The sequence below is a fragment of the Leuresthes tenuis genome, unplaced genomic scaffold, assembly GCF_036924035.1.
Source record: "Leuresthes tenuis unplaced genomic scaffold, fLeuTen1.0.hap1 SCAF_2, whole genome shotgun sequence".
NCBI lineage: Eukaryota > Metazoa > Chordata > Actinopteri > Atheriniformes > Atherinopsidae > Leuresthes > Leuresthes tenuis.
In genome coordinates this window covers 31371801-31396794 of record NW_027325356.1, presented here as the reverse complement: position 1 = coordinate 31396794, position 24994 = coordinate 31371801, and positions in this window count along the sequence as shown.

Sequence of the window (24994 nt, the reverse complement as noted above, 5' to 3'; positions counted from 1 at the left end):
TGTCCGACTATAGTTGGTAAAAAACGGGTAAGAAAAGGTTAAAATACCCGACTGATCACAATCAATAGCGGGAGCGGATGTGTTTGGCTACAAGAATGTGTGACAGTCCGACCATGGTTTGTAAAAAACGGGTAAGAAAAGGTGCGAATGCCCGACAATGTATGATCAAAAGAGGGAGCGGAGGTTTTCGGCTACAAGAAGGTTTGAATGTCCGACCATAGTTTGTAAAAACCGGGTAAGAAAAGGTTCAAATGCCTGACTATACACCATCAAAAGCGGGAGCGGAGGTGTTCGGCTACAAGAAGGTGTGAAAGTTCAACCATGGTTTGTAAAAAGCTGCTAAGAAAAGGTTCGAATGCCCGAATATATACCATCAAAAGCAGAAGCTGAGGTGTTCGGCTGCATGAAGGTGTGAACGTCCGACCAAAGTTTGCAAAAAGCAGTTAAGAAAAGGTTCGAATGCCCGAATATATACCATCAAAAGCGGGAGCAGAGCTGTTCGACTGCAAGTAGGTGTGAATGTCCAGCCATAATTACCCACAAACGGGTAAGAAAAGGTAGTATTGCCAGACCATACATGATCAAAACAGGGAGCTGAGGTGGTTCAGCTGCAAGGTGTGAATGTCTGACTATAGTTTGTAAAAAGCGGGTAAGACAAGGTGCGAATGCCCGACAATGTATGATCAAAAGAGGGAGTGGAGGTCTTCGGCTGCAAGGTCTGAATGTCCAACCATAATTTCTAAAAACCGGGTAAGAAAAGGCTCGAAAGCCCGACTATACACAATCAAAAGCGGGAGCGGGAGGTTTTCAGCTGCAAATCCTTCACTCAAACCAAGTGAGAACTGCTTTGTCCTTCATATTTATCATGTCTAGATTTACTTCAACAAAGAACAACATTGTATTTTGCAGTAGTAGAAAGAGCAACACTTGAAGGAACAGGAATCCGAGAATAAGCTTATTTTCATACGTTCTGCATGATTTGGGATTTTATGTATAAAATGAATTCCTTTACTCAAACTATGTTAAAACTGCTTTGTCCTTCATATTTATCAATGTCTAGATTGACTTCAACAAAGAACAACATTGTATTTTGCAGTAGAAGAAATAGCAACACTGAAGGATCAGGAATCCGAAAACAAGCTTATTGTCATACGTTCTGCTTGATTTGGGATTTTGCTATAAAATTAATTCCTTCACTCAAACAAAGTGGAAACTGCTTTGTCCTTCATATTTATCAATGTCTAGATTTACTTCAACAAAGAACAACATTGTATTTTGCAGTAGTAGAACGAGCAGCACTTGAAGGAACAGGAATCCGAGAATAAGCTTATTTTCATACGTTCTGCATGATTTGGGATTTTATGTATAAAATGAATTCCTTTACTCAAACTATGTTAAAACTGCTTTGTCCTTCATATTTATCAATGTCTAGATTGACTTCAACAAAGAACAACATTGTATTTTGCAGTAGAAGAAATAGCAACACTGAAGGATCAGGAATCCGAAAACAAGCTTATTTTCATACGTTCTGCTTGATTTGGGATTTTGCTATAAAATTAATTCCTTCACTCAAACAAAGTGGAAACTGCTTTGTCCTTCATATTTATCAATGTCTATATCGATTTCAACAAAGAACAAGGCTGTATTTTGCAGTATAGGAAAGAGCAACACTGGAGGATCAGGAATCCGAGAATAAGCTTACTTTCATGAGTCCTGCACGATTTCGGATTTTCCTATAAAATGAATTGCTTTGCTCAAACCAAGTTAAAATTGCTTTGTCCTTCATAGTTATCCATGTCTAAAATGTATCAAGCATAAAGTTCCTCATATTACCCTGAATGAGAAAGAAGCATCCCTTTGGTTGAGCAATACGTTCCTTTTGCGAAGTTATGCATGATTTCGGATTTTGCTATAAAATTCATTCCTTCACACCTTTTTTTTTCACCGCATTTTATAGATTATGGTTGGAAATTTCAACCACTCTAATCCGAAGACCTCTCCTCCCGCTTTTGTTAATATATTTGAACTTTAGTTGGACATTCATCCCTTTTTGCAGCTAAACCACCTCCGCTCCCTGTTTTGATCATGTATGGTCTGGCAATACTACCTTTTCTTACCCGTTTGTGAGTAACTATGGCTGGACATTCACACCTACTTGCAGCCGAACACCACCTCTCTCGCTTTTGATGATGTATGGACCGGCATTCTTACCTTTTCTAACACATTTTTCAGAAATTACGGTCGGAGATTCACACCTACTCACAGCCGAACAACTCCGCTCCCGCATTTGATGGTGTGCAGTCGGACATTCTCACCCTTTCTCATCAGCTTTTTGCAAATTATGATCTGACATTCACACCTACTTGCAGTCGAAAAGCTATGCTCCCGCTTTTAATTATGTTTGGTTGGATATTCAAACCTTTTCTTAACTGCTTTTTAAAAACTTTGGTTGGACGTTCACACCTTCTTGTAGCCGAACACATCCACTCCTGCTTTTGATGATGTATGGTTGGGCATTCGCACCTTTTTTTTACCCATTTGTCAGGAATAATGGGTGGACATTCACACCTTCTTGCAGCTGAACACCTCCGATCCTGCTTTTGATCATACCTTGTCAGGCATTCGCACCATGTCTTACCCGCTTTTTACAAACTTTAGTCGAACATTTACACCTTTTTGCAGCCGAACACCACCTCTCTCGCTTTTGATGATGTATGGTCCGGCATTCTTTCCTTTTCTAACACATTTTTCAGCAATTATGGTCGGACATTCACACCTACTCAGAGCCGAACACCTCCGCTCCCGCATTTGATGGTGTATAGTCGGGCATTCTCACACTTTCTCATCAGCTTTTTGCAAATTATGATCTGACATTCACACCTGCTTTTGATAATGTATGGTTGGGCATTCGCACCTTTTTTTACCCATTTTTCAGGAATTATGGGTGGACATTCACACCTCCTTGCAGCTGAACACCTCCTCTCCTTCTTATGATCATGTGCGGATGATATTCGAAAATTTTCTTTCATGTTTTAAAGCAATTATTGATGGACATTCAGACCTTCTTGCAGCTGAACCACTCTGCTCCCGCTTTTGATGGTGTATAGTCGGGCTTTCGAGCCTTTCCTTCCCGGTTTTTACAAATTATGGTTGGACATTCAGACCTTCTTGCAGCCGAACACCTCCGCTCCCTCTTTTGATCATACATTGTCGGGCATTAGCACCTTTTCTTACCCGCTTTTTACAAACCATAGTCGGACTTTCACATCTTTTAGTAGCCGAACAACTCCGCTCCCGCTATTGATTGTGTACAGTCGGGTATTTTAACCTTTTCTTACCCGCTTTTTACCAACTATGGTCGGACATTCACACCTTCTTACAGCGGAACACCTCCGCTCCCTCTTTTGATGGTGTATGTTCGGGCAGTCAAACCTTTTCTTACCTGCTTTTTACAAACTATGGTCAGACATTCAACCCTTCTTGGAGCCGAACACATCCACTCCTGCTTTTGATTATGTATAGTTGGGCATTCGCACCTTTTCTTACCCATTTTTCAGTAATTATGGGTGTACATTCACACCTTCTTGCAGCCGAACACCTCCGCTCCCTCTTTTGATCATACATTTTCGGGCATTCGCACCTTTTCTTACCCGCTTTTTACAAACCATGGTCGGACTTTCACACCTTTCAGTAGCCGAACAACTCCGCACCCGCTACTGATTGTGTACAGTCGGGTATTTTAACCTTTTCTTACCCGTTTTTTACCAACTATGGTCGGACATTCACACCTTCTTACAGCGGAACACCTCCGCTCCCTCCTTTGATGGTGTATGTTCGGGCATTCGAACCTTTTCTTACCCGCTTTTTACAAACTATGGTCAGACGTTCAAACCTTCTTGTAGCCGAACATATCCACTCCTGCTTTTCATGATGTATGGTTGGGCATTCGAACCTACTTGTTGCCCGCTTTTCATTAATTATGGGTGGACATTCACACCTTGTCTCAGCCAAACACCTCCGCTCCCTGTTTTGATCATGTATGGTTTGACATTCGCACCTTTGCTTACCCTCTTTTTATACTGATGGCTCAAGATTAAGTTGTTCTTTCTCAAACTACAAAATTTTTTTAATTGTTGAAACTTGATTTGAAGTGGATAAATAAGGAAGACAAACAGTTTTAAGTCAGGCTGATAGCAATTAATTTTATAGCAAAATCTGTATTTCGTCATTTGTCGAGAGATGCTTATTGCTGAAGAAGTTCTTTCTCATTCTACAAAGTACAACGTTGTTTATCATTGAAACTTGATTAGACATGAATAAATATGAAGGACAAAGCAGTCTTAACTTGGTTTGAGTTAAGGAATTCGTTTTATAGGAGAATCCGAATTCAAGCATAACTCGTAAAATAGAGCTTATTTTCGGATTCCTGAAGAATGAGTCTGGTTCTTTCTCATAATACAAAGTTTGTTGTTTATTGTTGAAACTTCATCAGACCGTTAGATATAGTCGGACTCACCTCGACGCACGGCTTGGGATCTGGAACCAGTACTCTTGAGAGGGGTTGGACTCTCTTCCACTCTGGAGTTGCCCGTGGTGAGAGGCGCAGAGCAGTTGTGGGCATACTTATTGCCCCCCGGCTGTGTGCCAGTACATAAGGGTGTCCATATGTGCACTTGGCACCAGGACACCCTTGGCCGCAGTTCGATGATCGACTTTGTGGTTGTATCATCGGACTTGCGGCCGTATGTCCTGGACACTCGGGTGAAGAGAGGGGCGGAGCTGTCAACTGATCACCACCTGGTGGTGAGTTGGCTCCGCTGGTGGGGGAGGATGCCGATCAGACCTGGCAGGCCCAAACGTATTGTGAGGGTCTGCTGGGAGCGTTTGTCAGAATCCCCCGTCAGAAGGAGCTTTAACTCCCACCTCCGGCAGAGCTTCAACCATATTTGAGGTGGGGGACATTGAGTCCGAATGGGCCATGTTCCGTGACTCCATTGCCGAGGCAGCTGGTCGGAGTTGTGGCCGTAAGGTGGTCGGTGCCTGTCGTGGCGGCAACCCTCGAACCTGCTGGTGGACACCAGTGGTGAGGGAAGCCGTCAAGCTGAAGAAGGAGTCCTATCGGGCCTTTTTGGCCAGTGGGACCCTGGAAGAAGCTGATAGGTACCGACGGGCCAGACGGGCCACGGCTTCGGCAGTTGCTGAGGCAAAAACTCGGGCCTGGGAGGAGTTAGGTGAGACCATGGAGAACGATTTCCGGACGGCCTCGAAAAGATTCTGGTCCACCATCCGGCGTCTCAGGGGGGCTCACAGTCAACACTGTTTACAATGGGGACGGGGCTTTGCTGACCTCAACTAGGGATGTTGTGAGTCGGTGGGGGGAGTACTTCGAGGAACTCCTCAATCCTACCAACACGTGCTCGGAAGAGGCAGAGTCGGAGAGCTCGGAGACGGGGCCTCCCATTTCTGGGGCTGAGGTTGCCGAGGTGGTTAAAAAGCTCCTCGGTGGCAAGGCCCCGGGGGTGGATGAGGTCCGTCCTGAGTTTCTCAAGGCTCTGGATGTTGTAGGGCTGTCTTGGCTGACACGCATCTGCAGTATCGCGTGGACATCGGGGACAGTGCCTCTGAACTGGCAGATTGGGGTGGTGGTCCCCCTCTTTAAAAAGGGGGACCGGAGGGTGTGTTCCAACTATAGGGGTATCACACTCCTCAGCCTCCCTGGTAAGGTCTATTCGGGGGTATTGGAGAGGAGGATCCGTCGGATAATCGAGCCTCGGATTCAGGAGATGCAGTGTGGCTTTCGTCCTGGCCGTGGAACAGTGGACCAGCTCTATACCCTCGGCAGGATCCTGGAGGGTGCATGGGAGTTCGCCCAACCAGTCTACATGTGTTTTGTGGACTTGGAGAAAGCGTTCGACCGTGTCCCTCGTGGAGTCCTGTGGGGGGTGCTCCGGGAATATGGAGTGCCGGACCCCTTGATAGGGGCCGTTCGGTCTCTGTATGACCGGTGCCAGAGTTTGGTCCGCATTGCCGGCAGTAAGTCGGATACGTTTCCGGTGAGAGTTGGACTCCGTCAGGGCAGCACTTTGTCACCGATTCTGTTCCTAACTTTTATGGACAGAATTTCTAGGCGGAGCCAGGGCGTTGAGGGTGTCCCATTTGGCGACCTCAGAATCGGGTCTCTGCTTTTTGCAGATGATGTGGTTCTGTTAGCGTCGTCAGGCCGTGACCTTCAGCTCTCACTGGAGTGATTCGCAGCCGAGTGTGAAGCGGCTGGGATGAGAATCAGCACCTCCAAATCCGAGACTATGGTTCTCAGCCGGAAAAGGGTGGAATGCTCTCTCCGGGTCGGGAATGAGATCCTTCCCCAAGAGGAGGAGTTCAAGTATCTCGGGGTCTTGTTCACGAGTGACGGACGAATGGAGCGGGAGATTGACGGGCGGATCGGTGCGGCGCCTGCAGTGTTGCAGGCTCTGCACCGACCCGTCGTTGTGAAGAGGGAGCTGAGCCAGAAGGCGAAGCTCTCTACTTACTTGTCAATCTACGTTCCCATCCTCACCTATGGTCACGAGTTGTGGGTAGTGACCGAAAGAACAAGATCGCGAATACAAGCAGCCGAAATTGGTTTCCTCCGCAGGGTGTCTGGGCTCTCCCTTAGAGATAGGGTGAGAAGCTCAGTCTTCCGGGAGGGGCTCGGAGTAGAACCGCTGCTCCTCCGCATTGAGAGGAGTCAGATGAGGTGGCTCGGGCATCTGGTTAGGATGCCCCCTGGGCGCCTCCCTGGGGAGGTGTTCCGGGCACGTCCCACTGGGAGGAGACCCCGGGGGAGACCCAGGACACGTTGGAGAGACTATGTCTCTCGGCTGGCCTCGGAACGCCTCGGGGTCCCCCCGGAAGAGCTGGAGGAAGTGGCCGGGGACAGAGACGTCTGGGTTTCTCTGCTCAAGCTGCTGCCCCCGCGACCCGATCCCCGGATAAGCGGCAGATGATGGATGGATGGATGGATATATCCTCCACCAACCAGACTTACAACCCCCGACTAGGGTAGCAGAATTTCTAAGCAGCTGTACCCCAAAACTACTATCAAAAATATATAAATTATTGTCTAAGATAGATGACACGATGTCTCTTCCATCCTCAAAATGGGAGGCAGATTTATCCATCAGTTCTGGTCATAGCTTCTAACCACAAATATGTTTGAACACCTTCATAAAGACTCGAAATCCTAATTTACAGCTCATACAATACAAAATCCTTCATAGAACACACTATACAGGACAAAGGATGTTCAGGATGGGTCTAACACACTCAAACATCTGCTCACATTGCACAGATAACACACCTGATGATTATGCACACGCTTTGTGGTTTTCTGCGCCTGTCCAGAAGTTCTGGCTTGAAGTCTGTGAGGACCTATCAACATGGCTAAAGTGTAGCATCCCTGCATGCCCCACACTGTGCATACTGGGTGACTTAGACAACATCAACATGGAAATTAACTCAGCACACATGGTTGTCACAGTGTTATGTATCGCAAAGAAAACTATTCTCATGAACTGGAAAGCGAAGAACAATCTGTGTATTAACCAGTTTAGAAATTTTCTTTTAGATTATATTAGCATGGAAACAATGTCTGCCTCCTCAAAACATCAATTGGCTGAATTTCATTCTCTCTGGTCCCCTCTGATTAGTTTTATCACATAGTGGTGGTGGTGGGTTGCTGGGTGATGGTGGGTCTCAGGCCCGGGCTGCTGCGACTGGTGTGACCGGGTGGTTTGTTTGTTTGTTTTTTGATGTTGTTTGTTTGTTTTTTGTAGAGGTCCTCCTGGGTGGGGTTGGGTTGAGTGGGGTGGGGCGGGATGGGTACCTTCTGGGGGTACAGTAGCTCCCGGAATATGGTCGCTGCAGGCCCCGAGCCTGGTGGACATCAGGCCCTCCTGCCCATTGTTGGCTCCCAGGTAGCGGGGATGCCTATTGCAGCCAGTCCCTGGCTGCCCTCTCTGGGGGAGAGTAGCTCCCCCGGTATATATCCCCATACCCCTCTCCCTTCTGGCTCCTGTACACAGCACACACTCACACATGAAGGGTTTTGGGGGCGTGTGTGTTCGGTGGGGTGTAGTGGATGGGGCCACGTAGGTGGTCCCCTTTGGTTGCACTCTGCAGTTCCCTGCCCCTGTTTTAATTACACCTTAGACATTACTACTTATCAAACACACTCACACACACACATTAGGTCTTGGGGGGTGGTTACACTGAGTGGCATCTGGTGGGCGGGGCTCTTTGGGTATGTAGGGTGCCCAGAGTGCCGCGCTCCCAGTTCTACAAGTTTGGCTGCCCCTCAATTTTAATTGCTCACTATTAGAAAATATTGAAGAGCCAGAAGGGTGAGGGGAGGGGTCTTCTTCGCACACCCCTGCTTCCTGGTGTCTGCTCGGGGCAGGAGGGGCCAGGAGGATTAATTAATTGTTCTGCTGGTTTGGGGTCTGTGGTGGCTGGGGGGTTGCTGACCTCCTGGTGTGCCCGCTGCACTACACCCCAGCAGAGTCGAGGGAGCTAGGATGTGTGGATGTGTGGATGTATGGGACGTGAAAGTGTGTGTGGTAATGATTGGGCCTGGATCTGGGACTTGCTGTCGCCTGGCCTGCCTGTGTTTCTCCCGATGGGGCATCAGCGTTGCCTCTCCCCACTGCTCGCGACTTCACCCACCTGTGGGCACGTCTTGACTCCCAGGGCACTTGGCCAGGGGCGCTGGGGCAGGCGCTGACCCACTTTGTGGCTGTCTGGGGCGCTTGGCCCTCCTGGGTATTGGGTGGGGCCTCTGCCGGGGGGTTTGGGGGCGCTCGGGCTCCTGGGGCCCAGGTCCAGTGCACGGCCCATGTCTGGGCGGCTGGGGCCTGGCGGGGTCGGTGGGCTGTTACCCCTGGTTCCCGGAGTGCCTCTGCCCTATGCTTATGGGGGCTCTTTCCGGGGGCTTCCTCTGCAGTCTTCTGGGTGGATGCATGGTTGCCCGTGCAGTGGGCTGCCTGGGTTCTGTGCTCTGTGGGGGCTGCTGGTGGCCTGGGTCTTGTGGCCCTCTCTGCCTGCTTCTGATTGCTTGGGGGGGGGGGCTGTGGATTGTGGCCCTGTACGCTTATACACTCATAACTAAGCACGGTTATCATGTAGGTCCTGTGCCATGGGTGTTGCATGTTCTCACACACACACACATTCATTAGTCCAGTGGCATGGTCACTAAGCAGTTGATGTATTATCATGTCGTCTCAGGTCATCTATATCCACAGCTGTGTTGTATGTGATTGCCGCTTCTTGTGCTTGTTTTTGTTTGTTTGTGTGTTTGTTTTTTCTCTGCTTGTCTGCTTTCAGGTGCTCCTGGTGGCGCTAAGGCTGGATTCCCCTCATAGGCCATGGATTGTTGTCTGTTTTGTTTTTTACAGGTGTAGCAGCTGGTTGTCTGGTTTTTGTTTCTATTTTTGTTCTGTTTCCTCTTCTTTCCTCTTCTTCTTTCCTTGTCCCCCGGTCCGGTTCAGTTCAGTTCATGTCATATATTGTAAACAGAAATAAATAAATGGGCATCAAGGGGAGCTTTACATTTATAAAACTTCCCTTGGCAAAACAAATCTGTTTGGCATCAAAGGTATTCAGACTACAATTCTTCTGACATAATGCTGAACAGGACAAGGGGAAAAAAAAGTAAAGAAGACAGTTCTGCCGAAAGCCAGGGATAGACCTGTTCTAAGTTCTATACTTTTTAAAAGGGGCGTGTTTAGCAACTATGGAATTAGAAGATTTACAAAAATGGTCAAGTGCTAGATCTTCATCTGGGATTTTAACAGTGTCATATAACTATTCAACAGATCAGTTAAAAAAAAGCCTGCTCATGGAGATGTTTCAGGATCTGGATACCAAGCGTGGACCTAATGTTTTCATTTTTGCAATTCTGATACAGGCTATTGAGCAGTGATAACTAACACCAAGTTCAGATACTGCGGATTTTCTACCTTTGATATGTTAAGATTGGGCCAATCAGGGACAACCTTGAAGGATCTCTTTGGTTTTGTAGGATCAGTAATTACCTGAGAAAGGTTGATATTGGTACACACCTTTTTTAAATGATCAGAGGCAGAGTTCAACTTGTTTAAATTAAAATTGCCACACAGAGATTGGGTTTAGGCCACATGCACACAGAATGACATCAACAAATATAAGAAATATTAAACATTTACACATAGATTTTTGAATACATGTAGAGGATTGATACTTTGAAATGTGCTCATTGCGGAGTTATGATCAGTTGAGTAATGAAGGTTGAACTATTCTAGGAAAGAGGTTCTATTCCCAGCATCATGATGGACACTCCTGATATAGAAGGTTTCGCTAACGCATTGGAATTGTTTTACTATTTTCATATGCATGTGCAATGAAGAATTGCTTGCTGCTGATAAATGCAAAGAAGAACAGCTTACACATAGATGCTCACATATAGGCTGCTGAATGCAATGAAGACCTGCTTATCAAGTAAAGTTCAATGTCAATGTGTAATATTCAATTAGGATTTGCAAAACAGTGAAGTTAAACAATGAATGGGTCCATAGTCGGTATGAGAAGACTACAGGAATATTTACCTGGGTGTACGTTCAAACAGAGATGAGAAAATTGCGATAAATAATTGTTTGTTTGTTTGTTAGTATGTATAGGAATGTTATGTGTATAAACTGTGTTGAGTTATAGTTACTCAGTAGTGTCTCAGTGAAACAACCGACGGGGGATGCCTTGCGGTGACAACAAAAGCAGTGTTTTACTGATCAGTCAAGTTGCTCCAGTGTACTCCATACAAACTGGTTGGCTACTGAAGGGATAGAAAATGGGGAATACTTGTTTTAAAGCAAACAAGGAATTAGATGGGAAAAATACATGTTTTAACGGGACCCAGACAATATTAAATACTCAGACAGATGGGAGAAGAAGTGTAGTTTTGTAGGAAATCACAAAATTATTACATAGAATTAGTGAAATCAATTGAAGAATGCCTTTCTGAAGAGCTGTTTACCACAGATGAGCAGCTTTGCGACCAAGCACATTGTAGATCGCTTTACTGCCAAAATGATCTAATTTAATGGATTGGTTTAGACATGCATAACAGCATTTTAAGAACAAAGAGAGAAACAAAAAGGGACAACGCTTCATGGTGGAAGGGGATGTATAAATAACTGTGTATATGATGAAGGGGGTGGCAACACCCATTCCGAAATCCCGCCATTCCGACATCCCGCTATTCTGACATCCCACCATTCCGACATACCACCATTCCGACATACCACCATTCCGACATGCAAACGTCCCACCATTCCGACATCCCACCATTGCGACATCCCGCTATTCTGACGTTCAAATGTCCCACCATTCCGACAAGGCTTTCCGTATAAGGAAATGTGTGTTACTCAACAGGTGAGTCCCTTCTTTCTGTTCATGCAATTTATATGTTTAACACATGTTTATAGACAAGCGTTATTAAAAACACAAAGTCTCGGCAACTGGAGGAGGAGAAGCAGTCCGCGGTGGTTTTCAATCACACACTCCAATGCCACTTGTTTCAACTTCCGAAAATTTAATCCAGGAAAAAAAGGCTTACAAACATGGACCAAAACGGCTCCATAACACGCACAAGAATCCAAAAGAAACGAAAGTTAACTAAAAGAAAGCAAATAAACAGTATGAAGTGGTCAAAATTGGTTTTACGCATGCCTATGTGCGTCTGGCACATGCGTCTTCGGGCTCTCCCACGTTGGTTTGTGGATGAAAGCTATATGTTCAGCTGTAATGTCATGTAAAAACAATCTCTACATGACATTTACTCCCAGGTGTGACCAGTTAGGTCCTTAAGATATCAACAGGCTGTATAAAGCTACAACCGTTGCGGCTGTGTGTTTGTGCCAAATGCGCAAAGCCCATCCGCGCTTCCCAAAATTGGAGTGAGTACTCATAAATCACGTGAATAACATGAATAAACGTTTTTACTGAATTTTGTTGTGTTTTATACGTTCTATGCTGTCATTTCTCTCTTCTCCTATTGGCAAGGCAAGGCAGAGTGCTCGCAACTGTGTCCTGTGCAGTAGCCGTGATATCTGTAATTGCAATTATTACTTTTGCATATGATGACAGCGTGCAAAAGATGCATGGGCTCTGTGGAGAGCTCCGCTCCAGCTGGCTGCTGTGACAGCTCACTGACACTGTATTTCTGCTTAATCAGTTTCAGTCTCGCCAGAGTTACATTAATATCTGTATTTTTATATTTGAAATTCAGGGGATTTTGATAATAGATTATTAAAGTTTGTTTGCGAGGCTGTGGCCTCTGCATGTGCAAAGCTTGTGCGCCAAACTTTAGGGCGTATTTGCGCCGGCATATCATTAGTGCAAAATGTTTTGGGTAAAAAATAGGCTATTAAAAGGAACTGTCGGAATGGCGGTATGTTAAAAAAAACAAAAAACATACCGCCATTCCGACCATAGGAGGAAAAAAGTGTCGGAATGGTGGGACGTTTGATAAAAAATTAAGTGTCGCCATTCCGACAATTGGAGACCCATGTCGGAATGGCGAGATGTCGGAATGGCAGCATGTAACCATGATGAAGGAGAGACCATTTGAGCAGCACAGCCATTTCGCAGCACAGGGACAGCAGTCCAAGTTACAGGATCTCCCACGTGGTATCACCTGTCACATTGTGTCAAGGCATCAAAAGAAGAAAAAATCACCAAACTCAAGGACAAAAAGACAAAGACTCCGGTGAACGAAGACAGAGGACTGACAAACCAGAAATACAAAAGGATTCTCGATATCAAGATCCAGAAGAAGAGGCTAACAATGCCACGAACACTTACGATGCTGGGAATGATGCCAGCAATGAACAGAGAAGAAGATTCAGTGTCATCAATCTGCATTACGTGCCTCTAATGAGGGGGTGAATATAGAATCCTCAACGATTACAACGTCTCTGGGAACTGTGACAACAACAAGGTTTAAACCATTTTGATATATATTGTAACCTATTGTCTAAGGAATAGTGCTGAAAATGAGGTAAATCTAATCCACCACTGTCCTTGGTCTTCTGTAGGGTTTTTAAACTGGTTTGTTTTTCCACAGAAATTTGGAGATGCATGAATCTAGTGACTTAAACCAAGTAGCAGATGGTTTTATGGGGATCATTGAGAACAAATAGTTAACTTTTGGTAGTATCATCATTTTAATGGATGTAACTCTCCCCATAAGTGATATAGGTAAGGACTTCCAACGAGAGAGCTCGTCCTCTATTCTCTTTAATAATTGCACATAATTTAGCTTTGTTAGCTCTGAGAGCCTGGAGGAAATGTTTATGCCTAAATATCTAATATTTCCTGACTGTAAAGTGATCGCAGGTATATTATGGACCCTACAGTTAATGGGCAGAACTGTGGTCTTAGACCAGTTGATAGAGTAGTCAGAAAGTGCTGAGAATTTATTTATGAGTGTGATCGTGTGACTGAGAGACGTCTGTGAGTTCTGAAGGAAAAGTAATACATCATCAGCATAAAGACTTATTTTATGCTCAATATTTTGGGATTAATTACTCACAAACGGGTAAGAAAAGGTAGTATTGCCAGACCATACATGATCAAAACATGGAGCGGAGGTGGTTCAGCTGCAAGGTGTGAATGTCTGACAATAGTTTGTAAAAAGCGGGTAAGATAAGGTGCGAATGCCCGACAATGTATGATCAAAAGAGGGAGCGGAGGTTTTCGGCTGCAAGAAGGTCTGAATGTCCACCCAAAATTCCTGAAAAATGGGTAAAAAAAGGGTGCGAATGCCAAACCATACATCATCAAAAGCAGGAGTGGATGTGTTCGGCTACAAGAAGATTTGAATGTCCATCAATAATTGCTTTAAAACATGAAAGAAAATTTTCGAATATCAAACCGCACATGATCATAAGCGGGAGAGGAGTTGTTCAGCTGCAAGAAGGTGTGAATGTCCACCCATAATTACTGAAAAATGGGTAAGAAAAGGTGAAAATGCCCAACCATACATCATCAAAAGCAGGAGTGGATGTGTTCGGCTACAAGAAGGTTTGAATGTCCGACCATAGTTTGTAAAAAGCGGGTAAGAAAAGGTTCGAATGCCCGAACATAGACCATCAAAAGAGGGAGCGGAGGTGTTCCGCTGTAAGAAGGTGTAAATGTCCGACCATAGTTGGTAAAAAGCGGGTAAGAAAAGGTTAAAATACCTGACTGTACACAATCAATAGCGGGAGCGGAGTTGTTTGGCTACAAGAAGGTGTGAAAGTCCGACCACGGTTTGTAAAAAGCGGGTAAGAAAAGGTTCGAATGCCCGAATATATACCATCAAAAGTGGAAGTGGATGTGTTCGGCTGCAAGAAGGTGTGAACGTCCGACCAAAGTTTGTAAAAAGCAGTTAAGAAAAGGTTCGAATATCCAACCAAACATAATCAAAAGCGGGAGCAGAGCTGTTCGACTGCAAGTAGGTGTGAATGTCAGATCATAATTTGCAAAAAGCTGATGAGAAAGGGTGAGAATGCCCGGCTATACACCATCAAATGCGGGAGCGGAAGTGTTCGGCTGTGAGTAGGTGTGAATGTCCGACCATAATTGCTGAAAAATGTGTTAGAAGAGACTAGAATGCCGGACAAGACATCATCAAATGCGGGAGCGGAGTTGTTCAGCTGTGAGTAGGTGTGAATCTCCGAGCATAGTTTGTAAAAAGGGGGTAAGAATAGGTTCGAATGCCCGAACATACACTATCAAAACAGGGAGCTGAGGTGGCTCAGCTGCAAGGTGTGAATGTGTGACTATAGTTTGTAAATAAGGTGCGAATGCCCAACAATGTATAATCAAAAGAGGAAGCGGAGGTTTTCGGCTACAAGAAGGTTTGAATGTCCGACCATAGTTTGTAAAAAGCGGGTAAGAAAAGGTTCAAATGCCTGACTATACACCATCAAAAGCGGGAGCAGAGGTGTTCCGCTGTAAGACGGTGTAAATGTCCGACCATATTTGGTAAAAAGCGGGTAAGAAAAGGTTAAAATACCCGACTGTACACAATCAATAGCGGGAGAGGAGGTGTTCAGCTGCAAGAAGGTGTGAATGTCCACCCATAATTACTGAAAAATGGGTAAGAAAAGGTGCGAATGCCCAACCATACATTATCAAAAGCAGGTGTGAATGTCAGATCATAATTTGCAAAAAGCTGATGAGAAAGGGTGAGAATGCCCGACTATACACCATCAAATGCGGGAGCGGAGTTGTTCGGCTGTGAGTAAGTGTGAATCTCCGACCATAATTGCTGAAAAATGTGTTAGAAAAGGTAAGAATGCCGGTCCATACATCATCAAAAGCGGGAGAGGTGGTGTTCGGCTGCAAGTAGGTGTGAATGTCCAGCCATAATTACTAACAAACGGGTAAGGAAAGGTAGTATTGCCAGACCATACATGATCAAAACAGGGAGCGGAGGTGGTTCAGCTGCAAGAAGGTGTGAATGTCCGACTAAAGTTCAAATATATTAACAAAAGCGGGAGGAGAGGTCTTCGGATGAGAGTGGTTGAGAATTTCCAACCATAATCTATAAAATGCGGTGAAAAAAAAGGTGTGATAGAACACTAAAAGGTGGAGCGGAAGTGTTCGGCTGCAAGAAGGTGTGAATGTCCGACTATATTTGGTGAAAAGCAGGTGAAGCAAGGTCTGAATGCCCAACCTTACATCATCAAAAGCGAGATCAGAGGTGTTTGGCTGCATGAAGGCCATAGTTTGCCAAAAGCGGGTAAGCTGCGAATGACCGACTAAATATCAACAAAAGGTCTTCGGATGCAAGTGGGTGTGAATATCCCACCATACAAGTATGGTGGAGAGGAAGCTGTGAACAGCCGACCATAGTTGGCAAAAAGCGGGTGAGAAAAGGTGCGAATGTCCAACCATACATGATCAAAACAGGGAGCGGAGGTGTTTGGCTGTGACAAGGTGTGAATGTCCACCCAAAATTAATGAAAAGCGGGCAACAAGTAGGTTTGAATGCCCAACCATACATCATCAAAAGCAGGAGTGGATGTGTTCGGCTACAAGAAGATTTGAATGTCCATCAATAATTGCTTTAAAACATGAAAGAAAATTTTTGAATATCAAACCGCACATGATCATAAGCGGGAGAGGAATTGTTCAGCTGCAAGAAGGTGTGAATGTCCGACCATAATTACTGAAAAATGGGTAAGAAAAGGTGAAAATGCCCAACCATACATCATCAAAAGCAGGAGTGGATGTGTTCTGCTACAAGAAGGTTTGAATGTCCGACCATAGTTTGTAAAAAGCGGGTAAAAAAAGGTTCGAATGCCCGAACATAGACCATCAAAAGAGGGAGCGGAGGTGTTCCGCTGTAAGAAGGTGTAAATGTCCGACCATAGTTGGTAAAAAGCGGGTAAGAAAAGGTTAAAATACCCGACTGTACACAATCAATAGCGGGAGCGGAGTTGTTTGGCTACAAGAAGGTGTGAAAGTCCGACCACGGTTTGTAAAAAGCGGGTAAGAAAAGGTTCGAATGCCCGAATATATACCATCAAAAGTGGAAGTGGATGTGTTCGGCTGCAAGAAGGTGTGAACGTCCGACCAAAGTTTGTAAAAAGCAGTTAAGAAAAGGTTCGAATATCCAAACATAATCAAAAGCGGGAGCAGAGCTGTTCGACTGCAAGTAGGTGTGAATGTCCGACCATAATTGCTGAAAAATGTGTTAAAAGAGACTAGAATGCCGGACAAGACATCATCAAATGCGGGAGCGGAGTTGTTCAGCTGTGAGTAGGTGTGAATCTCCGAGCATAGTTTGTAAAAAGGGGGTAAGAATAGGTTCGAATGCCCGAACATACACTATCAAAACAGGGAGCTGAGGTGGCTCAGCTGCAAGGTGTGAATGTGTGACTATAGTTTGTAAATAAGGTGCGAATGCCCAACAATGTATAATCAAAAGAGGGAGCGGAGGTTTTCGGCTACAAGAAGGTTTGAATGTCCGACCATAGTTTGTAAAAAGCGGGTAAGAAAAGGTTCAAATGCCTGACTATACACCATCAAAAGCGGGAGCAGAGGTGTTCCGCTGTAAGACGGTGTGAATGTCCGACCATATTTGGTAAAAAGCGGGTAAGAAAAGGTTAAAATACCCGACTGTACACAATCAATAGCGGGAGAGGAGGTGTTCAGCTGCAAGAAGGTGTGAATGTCCACCCATAATTACTGAAAAATGGGTAAGAAAAGGTGCGAATGCCCAACCATACATTATCAAAAGCAGGTGTGAATGTCAGATCATAATTTGCAAAAAGCTGATGAGAAAGGGTGAGAATGCCCGACTATACACCATCAAATGCGGGAGCGGAGTTGTTCGGCTGTGAGTAAGTGTGAATCTCCGACCATAATTGCTGAAAAATGTGTTAGAAAAGGTAAGAATGCCGGTCCATACATCATCAAAAGCGGGAGAGGTGGTGTTCGGCTGCAAGTAGGTGTGAATGTCCAGCCATAATTACTAACAAACGGGTAAGAAAAGGTAGTATTGCCAGACCATACATGATCAAAACAGGGAGCGGAGGTGGTTCAGCTGCAAGAAGGTGTGAATGTCCGACTATAGTTCAAATATATTAACAAAAGCGGGGGGAGAGGTCTTCGGATGAGAGTGGTTGAGAATTTCCAACCATAATCTATAAAATGCGGTGAAAAAAAAGGTGTGATAGAACACTAAAAGGTGGAGCGGAAGTGTTCGGCTGCAAGAAGGTGTGAATGTCCGACTATATTTGGTGAAAAGCAGGTGAAGCAAGGTCTGAATGCCCAACCTTACATCATCAAAAGCGAGATCAGAGGTGTTTGGCTGCATGAAGGCCATAGTTTGCCAAAAGCGGGTAAGCTGCGAATGACGGACTAAATATCAACAAAAGGTCTTCGGATGCAAGTGGGTGTGAATATCCCACCATACAAGTATGGTGGAGAGGAAGCTGTGAACAGCCGACCATAGTTGGCAAAAAGCGGGTGAGAAAAGGTGCGAATGTCCAACCATACATGATCAAAACAGGGAGCGGAGGTGTTTGGCTGTGACAAGGTGTGAATGTCCACCCAAAATTAATGAAAAGCGGGCAACAAGTAGGTTTGAATGCCCAACCATACATCATCAAAAGCAGGAGTGGATGTGTTCGGCTACAAGAAGATTTGAATGTCCATCAATAATTGCTTTAAAACATGAAAGAAAATTTTTGAATATCAAACCGCACATGATCATAAGCGGGAGAGGAATTGTTCAGCTGCAAGAAGGTGTGAATGTCCGACCATAATTACTGAAAAATGGGTAAGAAAAGGTGAAAATGCCCAACCATACATCATCAAAAGCAGGAGTGGATGTGTTCTGCTACAAGAAGGTTTGAATGTCCGACCATAGTTTGTAAAAAGCGGGTAAAAAAAGGTTCGAATGCCCGAACATAGACCATCAAAAGAGGGAGCGGAGGTGTTCCGCTGTAAGAAGGTGTAAATGTCCGACCATAGTTGGTAAAAAGCGGGTAAGAAAAGGTTAAAATACCCGACTGTACACAATCAATAGCGGGAGCGGAGTTGTTTGGCTACAAGAAGGTGTGAAAGTCCGACCACGGTTTGTAAAAAGCGGGTAAGAAAAGGTTCGAATGCCCGAATATATACCATCAAAAGTGGAAGTGGATGTGTTCGGCTGCAAGAAGGTGTGAACGTCCGACCAAAGTTTGTAAAAAGCAGTTAAGAAAAGGTTCGAATATCCAAACATAATCAAAAGCGGGAGCAGAGCTGTTCGACTGCAAGTAGGTGTGAATGTCCGACCATAATTGCTGAAAAATGTGTTAGAAGAGACTAGAATGCCGGACAAGACATCATCAAATGCGGGAGCGGAGTTGTTCAGCTGTGAGTAGGTGTGAATCTCCGAGCATAGTTTGTAAAAAGGGGGTAAGAATAGGTTCGAATGCCCGAACATACACTATCAAAACAGGGAGCTGAGGTGGCTCAGCTGCAAGGTGTGAATGTGTGACTATAGTTTGTAAATAAGGTGCGAATGCCCAACAATGTATAATCAAAAGAGGGAGCGGAGGTTTTCGGCTACAAGAAGGTTTGAATGTCCGACCATAGTTTGTAAAAAGCGGGTAAGAAAAGGTTCAAATGCCTGACTATACACCATCAAAAGCGGGAGCAGAGGTGTTCCGCTGTAAGACGGTGTGAATGTCCGACCATATTTGGTAAAAAGCGGGTAAGAAAAGGTTAAAATACCCGACTGTACACAATCAATAGCGGGAGAGGAGGTGTTCAGCTGCAAGAAGGTGTGAATGTCCACCCATAATTACTGAAAAATGGGTAAGAAAAGGTGCGAATGCCCAACCATACATTATCAAAAGCAGGTGTGAATGTCAGATCATAATTTGCAAAAAGCTGATGAGAAAGGGTGAGAATGCCCGACTATACACCATCAAATGCGGGAGCGGAGTTGTTCGGCTGTGAGTAAGTGTGAATCTCCGACCATAATTGCTGAAAAATGTGTTAGAAAAGGTAAGAATGCCGGTCCATACATCATCAAAAGCGGGAGAGGTGGTGTTCGGCTGCAAGTAGGTGTGAATGTCCAGCCATAATTACTAACAAACGGGTAAGAAAAGGTAGTATTGCCAGACCATACATGATCAAAACAGGGAGCGGAGGTGGTTCAGCTGCAAGAAGGTGTGAATGTCCGACTATAGTTCAAATATATTAACAAAAGCGGGGGGAGAGGTCTTCGGATGAGAGTGGTTGAGAATTTCCAACCATAATCTATAAAATGCGGTGAAAAAAAAGGTGTGATAGAACACTAAAAGGTGGAGCGGAAGTGTTCGGCTGCAAGAAGGTGTGAATGTCCGACTATATTTGGTGAAAAGCAGGTGAAGCAAGGTCTGAATGCCCAACCTTACATCATCAAAAGCGAGATCAGAGGTGTTTGGCTGCATGAAGGCCATAGTTTGCCAAAAGCGGGTAAGCTGCGAATGACGGACTAAATATCAACAAAAGGTCTTCGGATGCAAGTGGGTGTGAATATCCCACCATACAAGTATGGTGGAGAGGAAGCTGTGAACAGCCGACCATAGTTGGCAAAAAGCGGGTGAGAAAAGGTGCGAATGTCCAACCATACATGATCAAAACAGGGAGCGGAGGTGTTTGGCTGTGACAAGGTGTGAATGTCCACCCAAAATTAATGAAAAGCGGGCAACAAGTAGGTTTGAATGCCCAACCATACATCATCAAAAGCAGGAGTGGATGTGTTCGGCTACAAGAAGGTTTGAATGTCCGAGCATAGTTTGTAAAAAGCGGGTAAGAAAAGGTTCGAATGCCCAAACATACACCATCAAAAGAGGGAGCGGAGGTGTTCCGCTGTAAGAAGGTGTGAATGTCCGACTATAGTTGGTAAAAAACGGGTAAGAAAAGGTTAAAATACCCGACTGATCACAATCAATAGCGGGAGCGGATGTGTTTGGCTACAAGAATGTGTGACAGTCCGACCATGGTTTGTAAAAAACGGGTAAGAAAAGGTGCGAATGCCCGACAATGTATGATCAAAAGAGGGAGCGGAGGTTTTCGGCTACAAGAAGGTTTGAATGTCCGACCATAGTTTGTAAAAACCGGGTAAGAAAAGGTTAAAATACCCGACTGTACACAATCAATAGCGGGAGAGGAGGTGTTCAGCTGCAAGAAGGTGTGAATGTCCACCCATAATTACTGAAAAATGGGTAAGAAAAGGTGCGAATGCCCAACCATACATTATCAAAAGCAGGTGTGAATGTCAGATCATAATTTGCAAAAAGCTGATGAGAAAGGGTGAGAATGCCCGACTATACACCATCAAATGCGGGAGCGGAGTTGTTCGGCTGTGAGTAAGTGTGAATCTCCGACCATAATTGCTGAAAAATGTGTTAGAAAAGGTAAGAATGCCGGTCCATACATCATCAAAAGCGGGAGAGGTGGTGTTCGGCTGCAAGTAGGTGTGAATGTCCAGCCATAATTACTAACAAACGGGTAAGAAAAGGTAGTATTGCCAGACCATACATGATCAAAACAGGGAGCGGAGGTGGTTCAGCTGCAAGAAGGTGTGAATGTCCGACTATAGTTCAAATATATTAACAAAAGCGGGGGGAGAGGTCTTCGGATGAGAGTGGTTGAGAATTTCCAACCATAATCTATAAAATGCGGTGAAAAAAAAGGTGTGATAGAACACTAAAAGGTGGAGCGGAAGTGTTCGGCTGCAAGAAGGTGTGAATGTCCGACTATATTTGGTGAAAAGCAGGTGAAGCAAGGTCTGAATGCCCAACCTTACATCATCAAAAGCGAGATCAGAGGTGTTTGGCTGCATGAAGGCCATAGTTTGCCAAAAGCGGGTAAGCTGCGAATGACGGACTAAATATCAACAAAAGGTCTTCGGATGCAAGTGGGTGTGAATATCCCACCATACAAGTATGGTGGAGAGGAAGCTGTGAACAGCCGACCATAGTTGGCAAAAAGCGGGTGAGAAAAGGTGCGAATGTCCAACCATACATGATCAAAACAGGGAGCGGAGGTGTTTGGCTGTGACAAGGTGTGAATGTCCACCCAAAATTAATGAAAAGCGGGCAACAAGTAGGTTTGAATGCCCAACCATACATCATCAAAAGCAGGAGTGGATGTGTTCGGCTACAAGAAGGTTTGAATGTCCGAGCATAGTTTGTAAAAAGCGGGTAAGAAAAGGTTCGAATGCCCAAACATACACCATCAAAAGAGGGAGCGGAGGTGTTCCGCTGTAAGAAGGTGTGAATGTCCGACTATAGTTGGTAAAAAACGGGTAAGAAAAGGTTAAAATACCCGACTGATCACAATCAATAGCGGGAGCGGATGTGTTTGGCTACAAGAATGTGTGACAGTCCGACCATGGTTTGTAAAAAACGGGTAAGAAAAGGTGCGAATGCCCGACAATGTATGATCAAAAGAGGGAGCGGAGGTTTTCGGCTACAAGAAGGTTTGAATGTCCGACCATAGTTTGTAAAAACCGGGTAAGAAAAGGTTCAAATGCCTGACTATACACCATCAAAAGCGGGAGCGGAGGTGTTCGGCTACAAGAAGGTGTGAAAGTTCAACCATGGTTTGTAAAAAGCTGCTAAGAAAAGGTTCGAATGCCCGAAAATATACCATCAAAAGCAGAAGCGGAGGTGTTCGGCTGCAAGAAGGTGTGAACGTCCGACCAAAGTTTGCAAAAAGCAGTTAAGAAAAGGTTCGAATGCCCGAATATATACCATCAAAAGCGGGAGCAGAGCTGTTCGACTGCAAGTAGGTGTGAATGTCCAGCCATAATTACCCACAAACGGGTAAGAAAAAGTAGTATTGCCAGACCATACATGATCAAAACAGGGAGCTGAGGTGGTTCAGCTGCAAGGTGTGAATGTCTGACTATAGTTTGTAAAAAGCGGGTAAGACAAGGTGCGAATGCCCGACAATGTATGATCAAAAGAGGGAGTGGAGGTCTTCGGCTGCAAGGTCTGAATGTCCAACCATAATTTCTAAAAACCGGGTAAGAAAAGGCTCGAAAGCCCGACTATACACAATCAAAAGCGGGAGCGGGAGGTTTTCAGCTGCAAATCCTTCACTCAAACTATGTTAAAACTGCTTTGTCCTTAATATATATCAATGTCTAGATTTACTTCAACAAAGAACAACATTGTAATTTGCAGTAGTAGAAAGAGCAACACTGAAGGATCAGGAATCCGAAAACAAGCTTATTGTCATACGTTCTGCTTGATTTGGGATTTTGCTATAAAATTAATTCCTTCACTCAAACAAAGTGGAAACTGCTTTGTCCTTCATATTTATCAATGTCTAGATTTACTTCAACAAAGAACAACATTGTATTTTGCAGTAGTAGAACGAGCAGCACTTGAAGGAACAGGAATCCGAGAATAAGCTTATTTTCATACGTTCTGCATGATTTGGGATTTTATGTATAAAATGAATTCCTTTACTCAAACTATGTTAAAACTGCTTTGTCCTTCATATTTATCAATGTCTAGATTGACTTCAACAAAGAACAACATTGTATTTTGCAGTAGAAGAAATAGCAACACTGAAGGATCAGGAATCCGAAAACAAGCTTATTTTCATACGTTCTGCTTGATTTGGGATTTTGCTATAAAATTAATTCCTTCACTCAAACAAAGTGGAAACTGCTTTGTCCTTCATATTTATCAATGTCTAGATTTATTTCAACAAAGAACAAGGCTGTATTTTGCAGTATAGGAAAGAGCAACACTGGAGGATCAGGAATCCGAGAATAAGCTTACTTTCATGAGTCCTGCACGATTTCGGATTTTCCTATAAAATGAATTGCTTTGCTCAAACCAAGTTAAAATTGCTTTGTCCTTCATAGTTATCAATGTCTAAAATGTATCAAGCATAAAGTTCCTCATATTACCCTGAATGAGAAAGAAGCATCCCTTTGGTTGAGCAATACGTTCCTTTTGCGGAGTTATGCATGATTTCGGATTTTGCTATAAAATTCATTCCTTCACACCTTTTTTTTTCACCGCATTTTATAGATTATGGTTGGAAATTTCAACCACTCTAATCCGAAGACCTCTCCTCCCGCTTTTGTTAATATATTTGAACTTTAGTTGGACATTCATCCCTTTTTGCAGCTAAACCACCTCCGCTCCCTGTTTTGATCATGTATGGTCTGGCAATACTACCTTTTCTTACCCGTTTGTGAGTAACTATGGCTGGACATTCACACCTACTTGCAGCCGAACACCACCTCTCTCGCTTTTGATGATGTATGGACCGGCATTCTTACCTTTTCTAACACATTTTTCAGCAATTATGGTCGGACATTCACACCTACTCAGAGCCGAACACCTCCGCTCCCGCATTTGATGGTGTATAGTCGGGCATTCTCACACTTTCTCAGCAGCTTTTTGCAAATTATGATCTGACATTCACACCTGCTTTTGATAATGTATGGTTGGGCATTCGCACCTTTTTTTACCCATTTTTCAGGAATTATGGGTGGACATTCACACCTTCTTGCAGCTGAACACCTCCTCTCCTTCTTATGATCATGTGCGGATGATATTCGAAAATTTTCTTTCATGTTTTAAAGCAATTATTGATGGACATTCAGACCTTCTTGCAGCTGAACCACTCTGCTCCCGCTTTTGATGGTGTATAGTCGGGCTTTCGAGCCTTTCCTTCCCGGTTTTTACAAATTATGGTTGGACATTCAGACCTTCTTGCAGCCGAACACCTCCGCTCCCTCTTTTGATCATACATTGTCGGGCATTAGCACCTTTTCTTACCCGCTTTTTACAAACCATAGTCGGACTTTCACATCTTTTAGTAGCCGAACAACTCCGCTCCCGCTATTGATTGTGTACAGTCGGGTATTTTAACCTTTTCTTACCCGCTTTTTACCAACTATGGTCGGACATTCACACCTTCTTACAGCGGAACACCTCCGCTCCCTCTTTTGATGGTGTATGTTCGGGCAGTCAAACCTTTTCTTACCTGCTTTTTACAAACTATGGTCAGACATTCAACCCTTCTTGGAGCCGAACACATCCACTCCTGCTTTTGATTATGTATAGTTGGGCATTCGCACCTTTTCTTACCCATTTTTCAGTAATTATGGGTGTACATTCACACCTTCTTGCAGCCGAACACCTCCGCTCCCTCTTTTGATCATACATTTTCGGGCATTCGCACCTTTTCTTACCCGCTTTTTACAAACCATGGTCGGACATTCACACCTTCTTACAGCGGAACACCTCCGCTCCCTCCTTTGATGGTGTATGTTCGGGCATTCGAACCTTTTCTTACCCGCTTTTTACAAACTATGGTCAGACGTTCAAACCTTCTTGTAGCCGAACATATCCACTCCTGCTTTTCATGATGTATGGTTGGGCATTCGAACCTACTTGTTGCCCGCTTTTCATTAATTTCT